The sequence below is a fragment of the Schistocerca cancellata genome, chromosome 3 (genome assembly GCF_023864275.1).
Source record: "Schistocerca cancellata isolate TAMUIC-IGC-003103 chromosome 3, iqSchCanc2.1, whole genome shotgun sequence".
NCBI lineage: Eukaryota > Metazoa > Arthropoda > Insecta > Orthoptera > Acrididae > Schistocerca > Schistocerca cancellata.
The window spans coordinates 469,024,189-469,030,188 of record NC_064628.1 but is presented as its reverse complement, the minus strand read 5'-3'; positions in this window follow the sequence as shown (position 1 = coordinate 469,030,188).

Genomic DNA, 6,000 nt, shown 5'->3' with positions numbered 1-6,000 from the left:
ACTCGAAATATTTTCCAAATTATCCTTCAGGTGCTCAGCCACAACAGCTGCTGAGCCAGGGGCCTATATAATCGCTATAAACACGCCTTCCCCTTCACTGTTCAGCCTGTCTCTGCGGTATACATTCCAATCTGAGTTTAGGATTTCGTTACTGTTTACGTCTGGTTTCAGCCAACTTTCTGTCCCTAGTACTATATGGGCGTTGTGATCGTTTATTAATGAGAGCAGTTCTGGGACCTTTCTATAGACGCTCCTGCAGTTTACTATTAGCACATTAATATTGTTATTCCCTGTTGCATTTTGCCTACTCCTATCTTGCCGCGTCTCAGGAGGCGTCTTGTCGGGCCTAGGGAGGGGATTCTCTAACCTAAAAAACCCCCATGTGCACTCCACACGTACTCCGCTACCCTTGTAGCCGCTTCCGGCGTGTAGTGCACGCCTGACCTATTCAGGGGGACCCTACATTTCTCCACCCGATAGCGGAGGTCGAGAAATTGGCACCCCAGATCTCCGCAGAATCGTCTGAGCCTCTGGTTTAAGCCTTCTACTCGGCTCCAAACCAGAGAACCGCGATCGGTTCTGGGAACGATACTACAAATAGTTAGCTCTGATTCCACCCCGCGAGCGAGGCTTTCCGCCTTCACCAATTCCGCCAACCGCCTGTACGAACTGAGGATGACCTCTGAACCCAGACGGCAGGAGTCATTGGTGCCGACATGAGCAACAATTTGGAGTCGGGAGCACCCAGTGCACTCTATCGCCGCCGGTAGGGCCTCCTCCACATCTCGGATGAGACCCCCCGGCAAGCAGACAGAGTGAACACTGGCCTTCTTCCCCGACCTTCTCGCTATTTCCCTAAGGGGCTCCATCACCCGCCTAACGTTGGAGCTCCCAATAACTAATAAACCCCTCCCCCCGTGTGCCTGCTCGGACCTTGCTGAAGGAGCAGCCACATGTCCCCTCACACGCAGAGCGGGCGATGCCACACGGCCAGCCTCCACATTGACCTTCCGCCTCGTGCGCCGCGAACGCCGCTGAACCCGCCACTCCCCTTGGGGAGAGGGTGGCCCAACCGCGCCCGGTACCCGCGAAGATGTCTCGACAGCAGGGACAGTGGGTGAAGCATGTAACACCTGGGGTGTACCTTGCGACGCACCAGACTCCCCACTGCCGCTACACTCCGAGGCAGCAGCCTGAAGACGGCTGACCGCGGCCATCAACACGCTCAGCTGTTCGCGAACAGTGGCCAGCTCCTCCTGCGTCCGTACACAGCAGTCACACATCCTATCCATCCTAAGGAAACAATTTACTGAAGAGAGTTGATCAACCTTTAACTAGACTGCTAATTCACTAAAGGCGGCTGCTTATTCACTAAACTGTGGTTGCTAGCCACTTCTTGTAGAAAACAATGAAAATAGCACTACCTGTCTCTGGACTGTATTGAAAACAAACACTAGCACTACTGGCACTATGGTTGACTACAGGGACTCTCTCTGACTGTATTCAAAACAAACACGAAATCTATGGAACACTATTACTAGCACTCGAAAATTAAAGCTTCCTATAAGCAAATACACACGGAATAAGAAGTGACAAGTAAGAAAAATACAGTTAATACTTTAATTAAGGTAGCTCGCTGCACAGCAGACGTGAAGCAGACGGCAGTTACGACGACACTGACACTGACTATGGCTGACTAAAGGGACTCTCTCTGACTGTATTCAAAACAAACACGAAATCTATGGAACACTATTACTAGCACTCGAAAATTAAAGCTTCCTAAAAGCAAATACACACGGAATAAGAAGTGACAAGTAAGAAAAATACAGTTAATACTTAAATTAACGTAGCTCGCTGCACAGCAGACGTGAAGCAGACGACAGTTACGACGACGACGACGACCCGGAGTAGTGCACGAAGTCGACGTGGCATTAACAAGTCGTTGGAAGTCCTCGGCATAAATATTGAGCCATTCCGCCTCTATAGCTGTCCGTAATTGTGAAAGTATTGCCGGAGTGGAATGTGTATTTTGTGCACGAACTGACCTCCCGATTATGTTGAATTGTTGTTCGATGTCTGGTGATCCGAGTGCCTAAATCATTCGCTGAACTGTTCCGAATGTTCTTCAAAGCTATATTCACAAAGTGTGGCCGAGTGACATGGAACATTGTCATCGAAAGAAATTTCGTCCATGTTTGGGAACATGAAGTCCATTAATAAGCCAGAACATGGCGCGTAGTAGGCTGTACTGTTTATTCAGTCGTAAAATTAGCTAACTTCGACCAAGCGTCATTGTCAACAGCACTTGTAACATCTGTATTTCATGCCAAATTGAAGTCACTCTTAATTATAAGTAAAATGTCACGACATTGCGTCATTTTACAAAAGGATCTTCTCTACCTTTCAAGATCGCTTTCTGAACTTTCCTCTATGTACAAAAACATGATAACTTGTTGTGCTTGACAATGACGGTTAACAGAAATAACGTATTCACACGATTAAATGAAACATCGTATTGCAGTCTACTATTGGCAATTTTACGTTTATAAGGCATCTGAAAGCTGTAGATCCCCAGAAATACAAAATTTCAAGTCATTAATGGTTGCAAATTGTGTCCAAGCTGGCGAACATAACCATTTGCTGACAACTGTCGATTCAGTTGGACTAGAGAGCCCAGTATAATCAATGTAAGCATAGCCCACAACGATAAGGAGCCACCACCAGCTTGCACAGTGTCTTGTTCACATCCAGCGTACATGATTTCGTGGAGTCTGTGCCACATTCAAACCCTACCGTCACCACTTACCAACTGAAATCGAGACTCTCCCGACCAAACCACAGTTATCCAGTCATCTAGGCTCCAACCAATACCGTCACGAACCCAACACAGTTGCTGGAAGCGATGTGTGGTGTGAGCAAAGGCACTTACATGAGCCGGCCGGTGTGGCCGTGCGGTTAAAGGCGCTTCAGTCTGGAACCGTGTGACCGCTCCGGTCGCAAGTTCGAATCCTGCCTCGGGCATGGATGTGTGTGATGTCCTTAGGTTAGTTAGGTTTAAGTAGTTCTAAGTTCTAGGGGACTGATGCCCACAGATGTTAAGTCCCATAGTGCTCAGAGCCATTTGAACCAGCACTTGCATGGAGCGTCTGATGCCTCAACCCACTAACGCCATATGTCACCGCAGTGTTCTCACGGGTGCGATTGTCATAATTCTCCCTGCGGCTATATCATGCAGTGTTGCTTGTCTGCTAGCAATGACAACCGAAAGCAAACGCCACAACTCTCGGTCGTTATGAGTTCATAGCCCGTTAATTCCCATCGTGCAGCCACAATCATCTGAGTACAGATGATAACTCTGCCAATACAGTGCCCTCTTATACCTTGTGTACACGATGTTACTTATGTGCATGTCGGTATCCTACAGTATGTGATCAAAAGTATCCGGACACCCCAAAATATATACGTTTTTCATAATAGGTGCATTCTGGTGCCACCTACTGCCAAGTACTCCATATTAGAGTCCGCCCCAGTAGCTGAGTGGTCAGCGTGACGGATTGCCGTCCTCCGGGCCCGGGTTCGATTCCCGGCTGGGTCGGAGATTTTCTCCGCTCAGGGACTGGGTGTTGTGTTGTGTTCATCATCATTTCATCCCCATCCGGCGTGCAGGTCGCCCAATGTGGCGCCGAATGTAATAAGACCTGCGCCAAGGCGGCCGGACCTGCCCCGCAAGGGGCCTCCCGGCCAATGACGCCAAACGCTCATTTCCATTTTCCATATTAGAGACCTCAGTAGTCATTGGACACTGTGAGAGAGCAGAATGGGGTCCTCCGCGGAACTCACGGACTTCGAACGTGGTCAAGTGATTAGGTGTCACTTGTGTCATACATCTGTACGCGAGATTTACACACTCTTAAACATCCCTAGGTCTACTGTTTCCGATGTGATAGTGAAGTAGAAACGTGAAGGGACATTTATAGCCCAAAATCTCGTCTGCTGACTAACAGAGACCGCCTACAGTTGGCGAAGGCCTTAATGTGTAATAGGCAGACATCTATTCAGACCATCACACAGGAATTACAAACTACATCAGGATCCACTGCAAGTACTATGACAGATAGGCGGAAGGTGAGAGACCTTGGATTTCATGGTCGAGCGGCTGCTCATGAATCACACATCACGCCAATAAATGCCAAACGACGCCTCGCTTGGTGTAAGAGCGCAAACATTGGACGATTGAACAGTAGAAAAACGTTGTGTGGAGTGACGAATCACGGTTCGCAATGTGGCGATCCGATGGCAGGGTGTGGGTCTGGCGAATGCCCAGTGAACGTCATCTGCCGGCGTGTAAAGTACCAACAGTACAATTCGGAGGCGGTGGTGTTATGGTATTGTCTGTTTTTCATGGAGGGGTCTTGCACCCCTTGTTGCTTTGCGTGGCACTATCACAGCACAGGCCTACATTGATATTTTAAGGACCCGCTTGCTTCCCACTGTTGAAGAGCCATTCGGGGTGGCGATTGAGTCTTTCAACACGATCGAGCACCTGTTCATAATGCACTAGAATCCTAAAGGACACCTTTGGGATGTTTTGGAATGCCGACTTCGTGTCAGGTCTCACCGACCGACATCGATACTTCTCTTCAGAGCAACACTTCGCGAAGGATGGGCTGCCATTCCCCAAGAAACCTTCCAGCACCTGGTTGAACGTATGCCTGCGAGAGTGGAAGCTGTCATCGAGGATAAGGGTGGGCCAACAGCATATTGAATTCCAGTATTACCGGAGGAGGGCTCCATGAACTTGTAAGTCATTTTCAGCCTTGTGTCCGGATACTTTTGATCACATAATGCATGTGTGAAGATGTAGGTGTAGGTGTAGACTCAGTATAAATACCTCGCATTTCCTCAGTATCTTACGTCCAGCTTTGTGGCGGTGAATGATAATATTCTTCAATGAAATTTTTATGGGGTTGTGACCACATTGTCAACATAAATAAAACTACCGACGTTTCGGTCCCTGTTGCAAGCGACCTTCTTCAGGGTGTATTTGTTTACTGTTTTGCCACAGTGACTTTAACGTTGGTAGTTTATATACATTGACAATGCGATCACAAACCCAGAAAAAATTTATTGAATTTGACAATGGCCGCGGAAGCCTACGTTTATAGATAATATACAAATCACTACAGTTTACGTGTGTCATTCTTAATGACCATTCAACTGTGCATTTTTTTAATTTCTGTTTACAAGAAAAACTAAGAGGATGAACAAATTACTGATACAAACACCACTAGAGGCTGTTCAAAGAGTAATTACATCTTTTTTTCTAAACAAAGGACAAAAATTGCATAAAAATATCGACAAGTCCCAGAAAGTATTTTCGCAGGACGTGGCGCACATGGGCACATGCGATACCTGCAGACGCTCTAACCGTGAGGTCCGGGTCTCCACACCTGGGCGAACTTCGCAGCTCTCCCGCCTGCTGCCGCCATCGTCTCCTTCGCCGCGTAAATTACGCTCCCAGCCCTCGCCTGACCCTCTTCGCAGCACCCGTTTGGCAGCCCTCCCCGGTCAGAAACGAGGTCCCAATATCCAGATGCAAATATTGGGCCACAGCCTCTCCGGAGTGCTAAGATGAAGTTCGCACAGCGACTCAGGGGGTCGCCTTTGGTGGCTCTCCTGCGGAGCTCCATGCGACGGCTGCAAGGCCCGCTGAGTGGAAGGATCTCGCCGCCTGCGTCAGCTTCGTCACTGTAACATGTTTGAAACAGCTCGAGTGAATGCACGTTCTATCCCGACTAAGCAATTTCTTGTGTATTCGCCGATTTCAATTTTTCTATTGTAAAATCATGTTTAAACCGTAGTTTATAATAATTCTGCTTCAAATAGTGTGATATATTTTATTTCTCTACTAGCCGTCCCCTGCTCCGTGTTGCTGTGGCTCAGGGTCGTTAATTGGAAAAAAAATAAAACAAGAGCCACTCGTTTATAATGTGAATGGAA